Consider the following 18,553-nt stretch of genomic DNA (forward strand, 5'->3'; position numbering starts at 1 on the left):
CATATAGGTACCAACGACATAGGTAAAAAAAGAGAAGAGGTCCTGAAAGAAGAATTTAGGGAGTTAGGTAGAGAGTTAAAGGGCCTTTTCACGGGGCGAGTTGACGCAAGATGTCACCAGAGTGAAGAGGTCGTGGTCCAGCACGAGTCTCGCACGATATAACGGCAGTAGATAAAAGAGTTCCCACGGTACTCGGCATTTATGTTATTCGTGCGAGTGACTTGGCCGTTTCCCGAGCTGTCGCGTTAAATCTTGAATGAACATCGTGAACTACACGTGACACAAATGATGTAACTTTTTTTTTCACACACTATATATATCCTCCCTTGGTTGAATCGGCTCAAATGTCTTCTGTATTATGGCAAGAAAGTAAATTGCAACGTAGCCATCAAAATGTTTGCAACTGGATTTTAAATGAATGGGAAACTTTTAAATGGAGGAAAATAGTTTTTATAAATTAATAACTTTTGTATGGCGATCATTTAAATGTCTAAACTATGGTTTATCCCAGGCGCTATTCATAAAGACGAAGCTTGCACATATGCATATAAAAATCTTACATGTGCACACATTTACCAGTCAACTTTTCAATTCGTGAATTCGTTTTACTTTTATAACGGGAGTGCCTTTATTAATCTATCCAGTAGTAACCACAGATGCTGTGATTCCAGTACTTGCTTTGATTTGTAATGCTTCAAACCTAACTTACTGGCCGAATTGCACTTTATGATCTTCCAAGGTGGTGAAAGGCGCCACGTAAATGCAAGTTCATTGGCAGTATATGGGCAGAGAGACCCATTGGCAGGAATGTGCAAGTTTACTCGGAGCTTGCATTAAAAACGTGGACGTGAATGCAAAAACGATGTGAAGGAAGGACATGACCTTTTACAGAGAGGGTGTTTACTGCTGCCTCGCAGATGATCCATCCCTGCACCGTGATCTGCTCCGATCAGACTAGGGGGGTAGGGAGGTGGCAATAGGGCCTCTGTCTCCAAATGGGACAGAGCAGCAAGAAAGTGCCTGACCTGCAGAGTCACAAGGAGGAAGAGCAGGGCGCAGCAGCACAAGCAGTGCAACCAGAGGCATCTCCTGCCGCTGCTGCCGCTGCTGCCGCTGCTGCTGTTGTTGTTGTTGTTGTTGTTGCCGCGGCGCCGCTGCTGCTGCTGCCCCCGCGCCCACGGCTCCTCCATCTCGCTACAGTAACAAAGGGGGCATGGTCCCGCCCACCTCGCCCGCTCCCATTGGCCCGCCCGCTCCCTCCCCGACCCCTCCCTTTGTGACGTCGTCGCCGCCTGCCTGCGAATGGTCGCCTCCGCTGTCAATCAACCGTCCCCCCCCCTTCTCCCCACGTGACCCTTTCGGTGGACCACCCACCCTCTGAGCTCCTTCTGGCTTGCTAGATGGGTCCCTATTTGCTCAGCCGCTTGCACGCCAAGCCCACATCTGGCAAGCGTGCCAGGCATGCACAGGGGTCGGAAGAGCAAGACAGTTATCTGCATTAATTGAGAATTCTAACCATATTTGTGCAAAGTCATGAAGTAATTGGGCACGGAAGCAAGCCCTTCGGCCCAACTTGCCCACGCCAACTAGGGTTGACAACTTTCTCACTCCTAAATAAGGGTCAAAGGGTCAAAATAAGGGACAAATTTGCCGACGGCAATTCGTTGACCGAGCCGGTGGGCCAGCTGAGGAGTTTTGGCCCGGGCACCGGAGAATATTCGGCACCCCATCCAACTCATGAACCGATGATCGGCCATGAGAAGGAGGGCTGGAGGTGTCGGCGGTAAGCGAAAGTCTAAAGGTCGAACAGCTGGCCAGGCTGCCGAACCTTGCTCACCCTCTCCCTGCTCCAAGGAGCCCACAGGCAGTGTTATCTGTGGCATCTCCTGTTGCCTCTCCACCTGTCTCTCTTGCTGCGTCTCCTCCTCATTCTCCTGCATGGCAAAAACATCTCTGACCCGCTTTACCCCCTTCCTTTGAGATTTTCTGGGAGCCATCTCTGCAAGTGTTCCTGTTAAAAAGATTATCCAACAATGACAATTAGGTGGGACGTCCTCGAAGGACACATGTTCCCATGTGTCCTTTTGAGACCACCTTTTTTAGTCACCCTCTGTCCCCTCTGTCCAGCTTCCGGGTTTACCGTTCGCAGGAGTTCCCACGCGCTATATCTCTAAAATCTGAAGTTATGTAATGTCTAAAGGAACTGCAGACGCTGGTTAATGCTGGTTAATATGCACAGAAGGACACAAAATGTTGGTGTAACTCAGCAGGTAAGTCAGATCTGGGAAGAAAAGCATAAAAAGCTGGAGTAAGTCAGCGGGTCAGGCATCATCTCTGGAGAAAAAGAATAGGTGACGATTCGAATCGGAGCCCTTCTTCAGACATCCTAATCGGAATTGAGTCTGAAGATGTGTCTCGTCCCGAAACATCAGCTTTTTTTCTCCAGAGATGCTGCTTGACTCGCTGAGTTACTCCAGCTTTTTGTGTCTGTCTTCGGTTTAAACCAGCATGTGCAGTTCACTCCTTACACGGGTCTCTGCACAACATTGATTGGTAGCGTTCCGGACCCCTGGACCCGAGGACTCCGACCTGTATCTCTCAAAGAAGTACATGTGAAAAATATCTCACGGACCATAAAAATGCGTAACCTTTCAGTAAAGTCCCTTTTAAAGTCCCTTTTAAAGATTATAGTTATTTTCTTGAATCTCATTAACATAACTCATGAATAAGTTGATGTCCATATGCGGATGTAAATCTTTATTTTTATTTATTTTTTAAATTCAATCCCACTGAAGATAATATGTAATCACCTTCTGTCCCCTCTGTCCAGCTTCCGGGTTCACCGTTCGCAGGAGTTCCCACGGTACCCGCAAGAGTTATTACGGATATCGCACGGATATCGCACTGGCCACTACGTTCATATAATGTTGCAATACTCAACCACAAGTGTACAAGTCACTCTTGGAGAAATTCAAATTTTCTTGAATTTTCTCCCGAGTGACCAAGTTACACGATGACCTGCCGTTAGCGCTACGGTGGTCCACGGTGGTCCACGAATGCCGCACTGTTATCGCACGAGGTTCCCACGATGTTGAACTCTGGTTAACTCTTGCGTCAAGTCGCCCCGTGTAAAAGCCGCATTAAGCGGCCTTTTCACGGGGCGACTTGACGCAAGAGTTAACCAGAGTTTAACATCGTGGGAACCTCGTGCGATAACAGTACGGCATTCGTGGACCACCGTGGACCACCGTAGCGCTAACGGCAGGTAATCGTGTATCTTGGTCACTCGGGAGAAAATTCAAGAAAGTTTGAATTTCTCCAAGAGTGACTTGTACACTTGTGGTTGAGCATTGCAACATTATATGGACGTAGTGGCCAGTGCGATATCCGTAATAACTCTTGCGGGTACCGTGGGAACTCCTGCGAACGGTGAACCCGGAAGCTGGTCAGAGGGAACAGAAGGTGAGTAAAAATTGTCTTCTGTGGGATAGAATTTAAAAAATAAATAAAAATAAAGATTTGCATCCGCATATGGACATCAACTTATTCATGAGTTATGTTAATGAGATTCAAGAAAATAACTATAATCTTTAAAAGGGACGTTAAAAGGGACTTTACTGAAAGGTTACGCATTTTTATGGTCCGTGAGAAATTTTTCACACGTACTTCTTTGAGAGATACAGGTCGGAGTCCTCGCCGACTAGCGATCGATGCCTTTCCGAAGCAGGGTCCGGAACGCTACCAATCAATGTTGTACAGAGCCCCGTGTAAGGAGTGAACTGCACATGCTGGTTTAAACCGAAGACAGACACAAAAAGCTGGAGTAACTCAGCGAGTCAAGCAGCATCTCTGGAGAAAAATAGCTGATGTTTCGGGACGAGACACATCTTCAGACTCAATTCCGATTAGGCTGTCTGAAGAAGGGTTCCGATTCGAATCGCCACCTATTCTTTTTCTCCAGAGATGCTGCCTGACCCGCTGACTTACTCCAGCTTTTTATGTTTTTCTTCCCAGATCTGACTTACCTGCTGAGTTACACCAACATTTTGTGTCCTTCTGTGCGTATTAACCAGCATTAACCAGCGTCTGCAGTTCCTTTAGACATTACCTAACTTCAGATTTTAGAGATATAGCGCGTGGGAACTCCTGCGAACGGTAAACCCGGAAGCTGGACAGAGGGGACAGAAGGTGAGTAAAAAAGGTGGTCTCAATATCGACAAGGGAACATGTGTCCTTCGAGGACGTCCCACCTAATTGTCATTGTTGGATAATCTTTTTAACAGGAACACTTGCAGAGATGGCTCCCAGAAAATCTCAAAGAAAGGGGGTAAAGCGTGTCAGAGATGTTTTTGCCATGTTGCTCTATTCAGTTTCTATATTGTTTCAGTTTCTATATCTATATTGTTGCTCTATTCAGTTTCCCAGGGGGTCGGGACGGGATTGGAGTTGGGAGGGAAAGGTGGGGGAGTCGAGGGAGAGGAGGGGGAGACAGGTGGGGGTGTCTTCATTTACTGGCGGCGGGTGCCTGTCACTGAAACAGGCAGGTGAGATTTCACATCCACCTTGTGTGTGCCTCTCTTTCTCTCTCCCTCCCTCTTACACAGGCTGAGAGACTCTGCCTCTGTGAGTGTACGTCTCTTTCTCCCCCTCTCCCACACACCGTAAGACCGAGGTACTGTGCTCAGTCCATCTGTGTCTCCCACATACACAGTAAAACATGTCTCCAAATGAGCCAATTCAACCAAGGGAGGATATTTATAGTGTGTGAAAAAAAAAGTTACATCATTTGTGTCACGTGTAGTTCACGATGTTCATTCAAGATTTAACGCGAAAGCTCGGGAGACGGACAAGTCACTCGTACAAATAACAGAAATGCCGTGTACCGTGGGAACTCTTTATCTACCCCCCGTTATATCGTGCGAGACTCGTGCTGGACCACGACCACTTCACTCTGGTGACATCTTGCGTCAACTCGCCCCGTGAAAAGCCCCATTAAGGAGAAGGACTGGAAAGGTAACAATCTCAGGATTACTGCCTGTGCCACGCGACAGTGAGAGTAGGAATGGAGCGAGGTGGAGGATGAATGCGTGGATGAGGGACTGGTGCAGTGGGTATGGATTCAAGTTTCTGGATCATTGGGACCTCTTTTGGGGAAGGTGCGACCTGTACAGAAAGGACGGGTTGCACTTGAACTCAAGGGGGACCAATATCCTGGCGGGGAGATTTGCAAAGGCTACTAGGGAGACTTTAAACTAGTATGGTTGGGGGGAGGGACTCAAATTGGGAAAGCTAGCAGTCAGTGTGTGAAGCAGGGGGCAGAGAATGGTAGCACTCTGACCCAAAATGTAGGGGAGAGAGAAGAAAAAGAAAATAATCAGAGAATAAGAGAGGGTGGGTTTCTTAAATGTGTATATTTTAATGCTAGGAGCATTGTAAGAAAAGTGGATGAACTTAGAGCCTGGATTGACACCTGGAAGTATGATGTTGTGGCGATCAGTGAAACATGGTTGCAGGAGGGCTGTGATTGGAAACTAAATATTCCAGGATTTCGTTGCTTCAGGTGTGATAGAATTGGAGGGGCAAGAGGTGGAGGTGTTGCATTGCTTATCAGGGAAGATATTACAGCAGTGCTTTGGCAGGATAGATTAGAGGGCTCGTCTAGGGAGGCTATTTGGGTGGAACTAAGAAATGGGAAAGGGGTAGCAACACTTATAGGGGTGTATTATAGACCGCCAAATGGGGAGCGAGAATTGGAAGAGCAAATATGTAAGGAGATTGCAGATATTAGTAGTAAGCACAAGGTAGTGATTGTGGGAGATTTCAATTGTCCACACATAGACTGGGAAACACATTCTGTAAATGGGCTGGATGGGTTGGAGTTTGTAAAATGTGTGCAGGATAGATTTTTACAACAATACATAGAAGTACCTACTAGAGAAGGGGCGGTACTGGACCTCCTGTTAGGAAATGAGATGGGTCAGGTGGCAGAGGTATGCGTTGGGGAACAGTTCGGGTCCAGTGATCACAATACCATTAGTTTCAATATAATTATGGAGAGGGACAAAACTGGACCTAGGGTTGAGATTTTTGATTGGAGAAAGGCTAACTTTGAGGAGATGCGAAAGGATTTAAAAGGAGTAAATTGGGACAGTTTGTTTTATGGGAAAGATGTGGAAGAGAAATGGAGTACATTTAAAGGTGAAATTTTAAGAGTACAGAATCTTTATGTCCCTGTTCGGATGAAAGGAAATCGTAAAAATTGTAAAGAGCCATGGTTTTCAGTGGAAATTGGACACTTGGTTCGGAAAAAGAGGGAGATCTACAATAGTTATAGGCAGCATGGAGTAAATGAGGTGCTTGAGGAGTATAAAGAATGTAAAAAGAATCTTAAGAAAGAAATTAGAAAAGCTAAAAGAAGATATGAGGTTGCTTTGGCAAGTAAGGTGAAAGTAAACCTAAAGGGTTTCTACAGCTATATTAATAGCAAAAGGATAACGAGGGATAAAATTGGTCCATTAGAGAGTCAGAGTGGACAGCTATCTGCAGAGCCAAAAGAGATGGGGGAGATATTGAACAATTTATTTTCTTCGGTATTCACCAAGGAGAAGGATATTGAATTATGTGACGTAAGGGAAACAAGTAGAGTAGCTATGGAAACTATGAGGATCAAAGAAGAGGAAGTACTGACACTTTTGAGAAATATAAACGTGGATAAGTCTCCAGGTCCGGACAGGATATTCCCTAGGACATTGAGGGAAGTTAATGTAGAAATAGCAGGGGCTATGACAGAAATATTTCAAATGTCATTAGAAACGGGAATAGTGCAGGAGGATTGGCGTACTGCGCATGTTGTTCCATTGTTTAAAAAGGGGTCTAAGAGTAAACCTAGCAATTATAGACCTGTTAGTTTGACGTCAGTGGTGGGCAAATTAATGGAAAGAATACTTAGAGATAATATATATAAGCATCTGGATAAACAGGGTCTGATTAGGAACAGTCAACATGGATTTGTGCCTGGAAGGTCATGTTTAACTAATCTTCTTGAATTTTTTGAAGATGTTACTCGGGTAATTGATGAGGGTAAAGCAGTGGATGTTGTGTATATGGACTTCAGTAAGGCCTTTGACAAGGTTCCTCATGGAAGGTTGGTTAAGAAGGTTCAATGGTTGGGTATTAATGGTGGAGTAGCAAGATGGATTCAACAGTGGCTGAATGGGAGATGCCAGAGAGTAATGGTGGATGGTTGTTTGTCAGGTTGGAGGCCAGTGACGAGTGGGGTGCCACAGGGATCTGTGTTGGGTCCACTGTTGTTTGTCATGTACATCAATGATCTGGACGATGGTGTGGTAAATTGGATTAGTAAGTATGCAGATGATACTAAGATAGGTGGGGTTGCGGGTAATGAAGTAGAGTTTCAAAGTCTACAGAGAGATTTATGCCAGTTGGAAGAGTGGGCTGAAAGATGGCAGATGGAGTTTAATGCTGATAAGTGTGAGGTGCTACATCTTGGCAGGACAAATCAAAATAGGACGTACATGGTAAATGGTAGGGAATTGAAGAATGTAGGTGAACAGAGGGATCTGGGAATAACTGTGCACAGTTCCATGAAAGTGGAATCTCATGTAGATAGGGTGGTAAAGAAAGCTTTTGGTGTGCTGGCCTTTATAAATCAGAGCATTGAGTATAGAAGTTGGGATGTAATGTTAAAATTGTACAAGGCATTGGTGAGGCCAATTCTGGAGTATGGTGTACAATTTTGGTCGCCTAATTATAGGAAGGATGTCAACAAAATAGAGAGAGTACAGAGGAGATTTACTAGAATGTTGCCTGGGTTTCAGCAACTAAGTTACAGAGAAAGGTTGAACAAGTTAGGGCTTTATTCTTTGGAGCGCAGAAGGTTAAGGGGGGACTTGATAGAGGTTTTTAAAATGATGAGAGGGATAGACAGAGTTGACGTGGAAAAGCTTTTCCCACTGAGAGTAGGGAAGATTCAAACAAGGGGACATGACTTGAGAATTAAGGGACTGAAGTTTAGGGGTAACATGAGGGGGAACTTCTTTACTCAGAGAGTGGTAGCTGTGTGGAATGAGCTTCCAGTGAAGGTGATGGAGGCAGGTTCGTTTTTATTATTTAAAAATAAATTGGATAGTTATATGGATGGGAAAGGAATGGAGGGTTATGGTCTGAGCGCAGGTATATGGGACTAGGGGAGATTATGTGTTCGGCACGGACTAGAAGGGTCGAGATGGCCTGTTTCCGTGCTGTAATTGTTATATGGTTATATGGTTAACCCTGAAACCCCGTCCCCAACAAACACAGCCAGACCCCAGTCTGCAAAGAATGGACCCGGCACCCTCTCCTTCCCATTCACCACTTCACACCTACTTAAGGCAAGACTCCAGTGTGAAAAGAGTGGAACCTTTCCCACCCCACCCAACCACTTCACACCCACTCACAGCCTGACCTCAGTCTGCAAAGACTGGGCCCTTCTACACCCACCCCACTCCAATCACCACTCCACTCCAATCACCACTTCACACCCAATGACTGCACCTCCACAGACACCTCTGTCAAGCTTCTCAAGTTTGTGGATGACAAAACCCTGATTGGACTGATCCAGGATGGGGATCTCTGTACTCTTTTCAGTTTTTATATAGATTGTATACACCTCTATTAGATCATCCCTCAGCCTCCTGTGCTCCATGAAATAGAGTCCCAGCCTACTCAACCTCTCCCTATAGCTCTGGCCCTCTAGTCCTGGCAACATCCTCATAAATCTTCACTGTACCCTTTCTAGTTTGATGACATCTTTCCTATAACATGGTGCCCAGAACTGAACACAATATTCTAAATGCAGTCTCACCAACGTCTTATACAACTGCAACATGACCTCCCAACTTCTATACTCAATACTCTGACTGATGAGGGCCAAAGCACTTTTTGACCACCTGATATACCTGCGACACGACCTTCAAGGAACCATGCAACCATCCACCATTCCTCTGCCCTCCTGGCTAATTGATCCAGATCCTGCTGCAATCTTTCACAACCATCTTCACTATCTGCAAAACCACTCACTTCTGTATCATCAGCAAACTTGCTAATCTTGCCCTGTTCTGTGACGTTTCAGAGTGCTGGAGTAACTCAGCGGGTCGGGTGAATATAGAAGGTGGGAGGTCATGTTGCAGTTGCATAAGAAGTTGGTGAGGCCGCATTCAGAGTATTGTGTTCAGTTCTGGGCACCATGTTATAGGAAAGATTTCATCAAACTGGAAAGGGTACAGTGAAGATTTATGAGGAAGTTGCCAGGACTAGAGGGCCAGAGCTATAGGGAGAGGTTGAGTAGGCTGGGACTATTTCATGGAGCACAGGAGGCTGAGGGATGATCTAATAGAGGTGTATAAAATCATGATTTGAATTGATATGGTTGAGTCTTTTGCTCAGAGTAAGTGAATCGAGGAGCAGAGGACATACGTTTAAGGTGAAGGGCAAAAGATTTAATAGGGGTACGTTTTTCACACAAAGGGTGGTAGGTGTATGGAACAAGCTGCCAGAGGAGGTAGTTGTGGCAGGGACTATCGCAACATTTAAGAAACAGACAGGTACATGGATAGGACAGGTTCGGAGGGATATGGATCAAACGTGGGCAGGTGGGACTAGTGCAGCTGGGACATGCTGGGCCGAAGGGCCTGTTTCCATACTGTATCACCCTATGCTCTATCTTTCCCTCTCAAACCCATTCTCCTGCCTTCTCCCCATTACCTCTGACACCCGTATCAATCAAGAATCTATCAATCTCCTCCTGAAAAATGTCCATTGACTTGACCTCCACAGCAGTCTGTGGCAATGAATTCCACCCTCTGATTTAAGAAATTCCTGCCCATCTCCTTCCTAAATAATGTCTTTGAATTCTGAGGCTGTGGCCACTGGTCCTAGACTCTCCCATTAGTGGAACCATCCTCTCCAAATCCACTCCATCCAGGTTTTTACCAGGCTGGGACAGACAGCAACAGCTTCACACCGTGTCCCACAACTTATATAACCATATAACCATATAACAATTACAGCACGGAAACAGGCCATCTCGGCCCTACAAGTCCGTGCCGAACAACTTTTTTCCCTTAGTCCCACCTGCCTGCACTCATACCATAACCCTCCATTCCCCTCTCATCCATATGCCTATCCAATTTATTTTTAAATGATACCAACGAACCTGCCGCCACCACTTCCACTGGAAGCTCATTCCACACCGCTACCACTCTCTGAGTAAAGAAGTTCCCCCTCATGTTACCCCTAAACTTCTGTCCCTTAATTCTTGTGTCCTGTCCTGCATCACCCAAGGCTGCAGAGACGTTATAGGAGAGGGCAAGCACTGTATCAAAGTGGCGATGGTTTGGGTAACATTCAGGAATGTCTATGCATGTCACATAATGAATATTACTGAAGAACGGTCTCCAGAGATGCTGCCTGACCCACTGAGTTACTCCAGCACTCTGTGACATGTCACCTATCCATGTTCTCCACAGATGCTGCCTGACTCACTGAGTTACTCCAGCACTCTGTGATATGTCACCTATCCATGTTCTCCACAGATGCTGCCTGACTCGCTGAGTTACTCCAGCATTCTGTGAAACGTCGCCTATTTATATTCTCCGCAGATGCTGCCTGACCCACTGAGTTACTCCAGCACTTTGTGACTATTTTCCCTTCACCCATCTGCCCAAGCCCACTCCCTCCCTCCTTTCCTATGTTCCTTTCCACCCATAAACCTCTCTCTGCCTTTACATTTCACTCCTCTTTCAAATCTGCTCTACTTATCTACATGCATTTTTCTTCTTCATGTTTTAGTCATAGTGATGCAGTGTGGAAACAGGACCTTCAGCCCAACTTGCCCACACGGACCGACATGTCCCATCTACACTAGTTCCACTCACACGCGTTTGGCCCATATCCATCTAAATCTGTCCTATCCGTGTACATGTCCAAATGTCTCTTAAACATTAGGATAGTCCCAGTCTTAACTACCTCCTCTGGCAGCTCGTTACATACACCCAGCACCCTTTGCGTGAAAAAGCTACCTCAGATTTCTGTTAATCTCTGAAATATTGGTCATAAATTTGGTGCAAAAATGCTCCAAAACAAGGCTCAGAATGCATCAGAGAGCATCTAAAACCCCTGAGCTTCCAGGGCCCGCTTAAGGGCCCTGGACCCCGGCATGGAGGGACTTCACGCTTCGCGCTCGTGATGTGTGCAGCGCGCACATTATTTCACATTCAGTTTTTTGTAATCCTGTCATGCCACCCCCCTTTTTGAAAAGATTCGTACGGGCTTGCATCCTCTGTTCTGGACTTTATAAACTCCACCATCAACAGTGTCACCTCCCTCAAACGGATTACCATATTCCCGAATCAGAAGCCATGGATGAACAGCGAGGTCAGGACACCGCTTTCAGGTCAGGCGATGCTCGAGCCTACAGTTCATCCAGGGCTAACCTGAAGAAGGGCATCAAGAAGGCCCCTGCTATAAGATAAGGATTGAGGAGCACTTCAATAACAACTCTGACCCCCGACACATGTGGCAAGGCATCCAGGCCATCACGGACTATAGACCCACCAACACCACCCGCACATCTACCAACCCCACCCCCACATCCAGCAACGCCTCCTTCCTTGAGGAGCTTAACCACTTTTATGGCCGCTTTGACATGGACAATCTAGAGATGGCCATCAAGGCTGTGCTCCCTGCTGATCACCAGCCCCTCACACTCACCCCCTACGACGTGTACGTGGCACTGAGCAGGATTAATGCACGTAAGGCTGCTGGCCCTGACGGCATCCCCGGGCGCGACCTCAGGGCCTGTGCTGCGCAGCTGACAGAGACGTCTGGACTGACATCTTCAACCTGTCACTTGCCCAAGCAGTTGTCCCCACGTGCCTTAAAACCACCTCCATCGTGCCGGTGCCAAAACACTCCACTGCGGCAAGCCTCAACGACTTCCGCCCAGTTGCACTTACTCCCATCAGCACCAGGTGCTTCGAAAGGCTGGTCCTGGCACACCTCAAAGGCTGCTGCGGCGAGCCTTAATGATTTCCGACCATGCCGCTGAGTTTCTCCAGCATTTTTGTGTACCTTCGATTTTCCAGCATCTGCAGTTCCTTCTTGAATACACCTCAAAGGCTGCCTACCTCCCACACTGGATCCCCTTTCAGTTCGCCTACCGCAAGAACAGGAGTACGGTGGATGCCATCTCAACAGCACTTCACTCCGCCCTCTCCCACCTCGACAACAGAGATACCTACGTAAGAATGCTGTTCATCGATTACAGCTCAGCATTCAACACCATTATACCCTCTAAACTGATCACCAAACTCGGTAACCTGGGCATCGACCCCTCCCTCTGCAACTGGATTTTGGACTTTCTAACCAACAGACCCCAGTCTGTTAGGTCAGACAAGCACACCTCTTCAACCCTCACCCTGAACACCGGCGTTCCACAGGGGTGTGTGCTGAGCCCCCTCCTCTACTCCCTCTTCACCTACGACTGCACACCTGTACATGGTACTAACACCATCATCAAGTATGCAGATGATACAACGGTGATTGGCTTCATCAGCAACAACGATGAGTCGGCCTATAGGGAGGAGGTCCAGCTCCTAGCAGCATGGTGCGCTGACAACAACCTGGCCCTTAACTCCAAGAAGACCAAGGAGCTCATTGTGGACTACATAAGGTCTAGGGGCGGCACACACACCCCCATCCACATTAACGGGACGGAGATGGAACGTGTTTCCAGCTTCAGGTTTCTGGGGGTCAACATTTCCGATGACCTCTCTTGGACCCACAATACCTCAACTCTGGTCAAGAAGGCTCACCAGCGTCTCTTCTTCCTGAGGAGACTAAAGAAGGTCCATCTGTCTCCTCAGATTCTGGTGAACTTCTACCGCAGCACCATCGAGAGCATCCTTACCAACTGTATCACAGTATGGTATGGCAACTGCTCTGTCTCCGACCGGAAAGCACTGCAGAGGGTGGTGAAAACTGCCCAACGCATCACCGGTTCCTCGCTCCCCTCCATTGAGTCTGTCCAAAGCAAGCGATGTCTGCGAAGAGCGCACAACATCGCCAAGGACTGCTTTCACCCCAGCCACAGACTGTTTAACCTCCTACCATATAACCATATAACCATATAACAATTACAGCACTGAAACAGGCCATCTCGACCCCTCTAGTCCGTGCCGAACACATAATCTCCCCTAGTCCCATATACCTGCGCTCAGACCATAACCCTCCATTCCTTTCCCATCCATATAACTATCCAATTTATTTTTAAATGATAAAAACGAACCTGCCTCCACCACCTTCACTGGAAGCTCATTCCACACAGCTACCACTCTCTGAGTAAAGAAGTTCCCCCTCATGTTACCCCTAAACTTCAGTCCCTTAATTCTCAAGTCATGTCCCCTTGTTTGAATCTTCCCTACTCTCAGTGGGAAAAGCTTTTCCACGTCAACTCTGTCTATCCCTCTCATCATTTTAAAAACCTCTATCAAGTCCCCCCTTAACCTTCTGCGCTCCAAAGAATAAAGCCCTAACTTGTTCAACCTTTCTCTGTAACTTAGTTGCTGAAACCCAGGCAACATTCTAGTAAATCTCCTCTGTACTCTCTCTATTTTGTTGGCATCCTTCCTATAATTAGGCGACCAAAATTGTACACCATACTCCAGAATTGGCCTCACCAATGCCTTGTACAATTTTAACATTACATCCCAACTTCTATACTCAATGCTCTGATTTATAAAGGCCAGCACACCAAAAGCTTTCTTTACCACCCTATCTACATGAGATTCCACTTTCATGGAACTGTGCACAGTTATTCCCAGATCCCTCTGTTCACCTACATTCTTCAATTCCCTACCATTTACCATGTACGTCCTATTTTGATTTGTCCTGCCAAGATGTAGCACCTCACACTTATCAGCATTAAACTCCATCTGCCATCTTTCAGCCCACTCTTCCAACTGGCATAAATCTCTCTGTAGACTTTGAAACTCTACTTCATTACCCGCAACCCCACCTATCTTAGTATCATCTGCATACTTACTAATCCAATTTACCACACCATCGTCCAGATCATTGATGTACATGACAAACAACAGTGGACCCAACACAGATCCTCGTGGCACCCCACTCGTCACTGGCCTCCAACCTGACAAACAACCATCCACCATTACTCTCTGGCATCTCCCATTCAGCCACTGTTGAATCCATCTTGCTACTCCACCATTAATACCCAACCATTGAACCTTCTTAACCAACCTTCCATGAGGAACCTTGTCAAAGGCCTTACTGAAGTCCATATACACAACATCCACTGCTTTACCCTCATCAATTACCCGAGTAACATCTTCAAAAAATTCAAGAAGATTAGTTAAACATGACCTTCCAGGCACAAATCCATGTTGACTGTTCCTAATCAGACCCTGTTTATCCAGATGCTTATATATATTATCTCTAAGTATTCTTTCCACTAATTTGCCCACCACTGACGTCAAACTAACAGGTCTATAATTGCTAGGTTTACTCTTAGACCCCTTTTTAAACAATGGAACAACATACGCAGTACGCCAATCCTCCGGCACTATTCCCGTTTCTAATGACATTTGAAATATTTCTGCCATAGCCCCTGCTATTTCTACACTAACTTCCCTCAATGTCCTAGGGAATATCCTGTCCGGACCTGGAGACTTATCCACGTTTATATTTCTCAAAAGTGTCAGTACATCCTCTTCTTTGATCCTCATAGTTTCCATAGCTGCTCTACTTGTTTCCCTTACCTCACATAATTCAATATCCTTCTCCTTGGTGAATACCGAAGAAAAGAAACTGTTCAATATCTCCCCCATCTCTTTTGGCTCTGCAGATAGTTGGCCACTCTGACTCTCTAATGGACCAATTTTATCCCTCGTTATCCTTTGCTATTAATATAGCGGTAGAAACCCTTCGGATTTACTTTTACCTAACTTGCCAAAGCAACCTCATATCTTCTTTTAGCTTTTCTAATTTCTTTCTTAAGATTCTTTTTACATTCTTTATACTCCTCAAGCACCTCATTTACACCATGCTGCCTATAACTATTGTAGATCTCCCTCTTTTTCCGAACCAAGTGTCCAATTTCCCTTGAAAACCATGGCTCTTTACAATTTTTACGATTTCCTTTCAACCGAACAGGGACATAAAGATTCTGTACTCTTAAAATTTCACCTTTAAATGTACTCCATTTCTCTTCCACATCTTTCCCATAAAACAAACTGTCCCAATTTACTCCTTTTAAATCCTTTCGCATCTCCTCAAAGTTAGCCTTTCTCCAATCAAAAATCTCAACCCTAGGTCCAGTTTTGTCCCTCTCCATAATTATATTGAAACTAATGGTATTGTGATCACTGGACCCGAACTGTTCCCCAACGCATACCTCTGCCACCTGACCCATCTCATTTCCTAACAGGAGGTCCAGTACCGCCCCTTCTCTAGTAGGTACTTCTATGTATTGTTGCAAAAAACTATCCTGCACACATTTTACAAACTCCAACCCATCCAGCCCATTTACAGAATGTGTTTCCCAGTCTATGTGTGGAAAATTGAAATCTCCCACAATCACTACCTTGTGCTTACTACTAATATCTGCAATCTCCTTACATATTTGCTCTTCCAATTCTCGCTCCCCATTTGGCGGTCTATAATACACCTCTATAAGTGTTGCTACCCCTTTCCCATTTCTCAGTTCCACCCAAATAGCCTCCCTAGACGAGCCCTCTAATCTATCCTGCCAAAGCACTGCTGTAATATCTTCCCTGATAAGCAATGCAACACCTCCACCTCTTGCCCCTCCAATTCTATCACACCTGAAGCAATGAAATCCTGGAATATTTAGTTTCTAATCACAGCCCTCCTGCAACCATGTTTCACTGATCGCCACAACATCATACTTCCAGGTGTCAATCCAGGCTCTAAGTTCATCCACTTTTCTTACAATGCTCCTAGCATTAAAATATACACATTTAAGAAACCCACCCTCTCTTATTCTCTGATTATTTTCTTTTTCTTCTCTCTCCCCTACATTTTGGGTCAGAGTGCTACCATTCTCTTCCCCCTGCTTCACACACTGACTGCTAGCTTTCCCAATTTGAGTCCCTCCCCCCAACCATACTAGTTTAAAGTCTCCCCAGTAGCCTTTGCAAATCTCCCCGCCAGGATATTGGTCCCCCTTGAGTTCAAGTGCAACCCGTCCTTTCTGTACAGGACGCACCTTCCCCAAAAGAGGTCCCAATGATCCAGAAACTTGAATCCATACCCACTGCACCAGTCTCTCATCCACGCATTTAACCTCCACCTCGCTCCAGTCCTACTCTCACTGTCGCGTAGCACAGGCAGTAATCCTGAGATTGTTACCTTTCCAGTCCTTCTCCTTAACTCTCTACCTAACTCCCTAAATTCTTCTTTCAGGACCTCTTCTCTTTTTTTACCTATGTCGTTGGTACCTATATGCACCACAACCTCAGGCTCCTCTCCCTCCCATTTCAGGATTTCTTGGACACGTTCAGACACATCCCTGACCCTGGCACCAGGGAGGCAAACTACCATCCGGGACTCCTGTCTGCGTCCACAGAATCGCCTATCCGACCCCCTGACTATAGAGTCCCCTATTACAATTGCCCTCCTCTTCTTTTCCTTACCCTTCTGAGCAACAGGACCGGTCTTTGTGCCAGAGGCCCTGCCGCTGTCGCTGCCCCCAGGTAGGCTGTCTCCCCCACCCTTACTCAAACACGAGTACTTATTTTCAAGGTGTACAGCCACCGGGGTACTCACCAGTCCCTGCCTCTGCCCATTGCCCTTCCTAACTGTGACCCAGTTTTCTGTCTCCCGTGGTCTTGGAGTGACCACCTCCCTGTAACTCCTTTCTATGACCTCCTCGCTCTCCCTGAGCAGACAGAGGTCATCGAGTTGCTGCTCCAGGTTCCTAACGCGGTCCCTTAGGAGCCCCATCTCGACGCACCTGGCGCAGATGTGGGCGTCTGGAGAGCACTCAGACTCCATGACCTCCCACATCTGACATCCAGAACAGTAAACTGCCCTGGCCCTCATTCTCCCCCTTTATCCGAATACAATAAAGCCTTACCCGGGATACAAGCCAATCAGCTGCTTCCTCTGATCCTCTTCCACCAATCAGAGGCTTCGACCAGAATCCTTCTCTGGAAGTGAGATGGAACGTTACAGATTTGGGTAACTCACAGCTCCAGGTAAGTCCTCCTCTCACCAACGGCTCCCCGGGCCTCTGTAGAAGCAAACCCCGCGCTGTATTTATACTCACAGCTCCAGGTAAGTCCTGCTCTCACCAACGGCTCCCCGGGCCTCTGTAGAAGCAAACCCCGCGCTGTATTTATACTTACAGCTGCAGGTAAGTCCTCCTCTCACCAACGGCTCCCCGGGCCTCTGTAGAAGCAAACCCCGCGCTGTATTTATACTTACAGCTCCAGGTAAGTCCTCCTCTCACCAACGGCTCCCCGGGCCTATGTAGAAGCAAACCCCGCGCTGTATTTATACTTACAGCTCCAGGTAAGTCCTCCTCTCACCAACGGCTCCCCGGGCCTCTGTAGAAGCAAACCCCGCGCTGTATTTATACTTACAGCTGCAGGTAAGTCCTCCTCTCACCAACGGCTCCCCGGGCCTCTGTAGAAGCAAACCCCGCGCTGTATTTATACTTACAGCTCCAGGTAAGTCCTCCTCTCACCAACGGCTCCCCGGGCCTCTGTAGAAGCAAACCCCGCGCTGTATTTATACTTACAGCTGCAGGTAAGTCCTCCTCTCACCAACGGCTCCCCGGGCCTCTGTAGAAGCAAACCCCGCGCTGTATTTATACTTACAGCTGCAGGTAAGTCCTCCTCTCACCAACGGCTCCCCGGGCCTCTGTAGAAGCAAACCCCGCGCTGTATTTATACTTACAGCTGCAGGTAAGTCCTCCTCTCACCAACGGCTCCCCGGGCCTCTGTAGAAGCAAACCCCGCGCTGTATTTATACTTACAGCTGCAGGTAAGTCCTCCTCTCACCAACAGCTCCCCGGGCCTCTGTAGAAGCAAACCCCGCGCTGTATTTATACTTACAGCTGCAGGTAAGTCCTCCTCTCACCAACGGCTCCGGGAGGAGCTACAGGTTTCTCCGTTTCCGGACCAGCAGGTCCAGGAACAGCTTCTTCCCTGCGGCTGTTACATTACTCAACACTGTACCTACAATACAATACAATACAATGCAATACAATACAATACAATTTATTTGTCATTTGAACCCCATTGAGGTTCAAACAAAATGTTGTTTCTGCAGTCATACACACAAGAAAGAACCAAGACACAACACAATTTACACAAACATCCATCACAGCACATCTCCTCCTCGCTGTGATGGAAGGCAAAAACTTATCTCTCCCCTGCACTCCCCATTCCCCTCCCGATGTCAGAGTCAAAGCCCGCGGCGGGCGATGGTAATTGTCCCGCGGCCATTTACG

The sequence above is a fragment of the Amblyraja radiata genome, chromosome 23 (genome assembly GCF_010909765.2).
Source record: "Amblyraja radiata isolate CabotCenter1 chromosome 23, sAmbRad1.1.pri, whole genome shotgun sequence".
Taxonomy (NCBI): Eukaryota; Metazoa; Chordata; class Chondrichthyes; order Rajiformes; family Rajidae; genus Amblyraja; species Amblyraja radiata.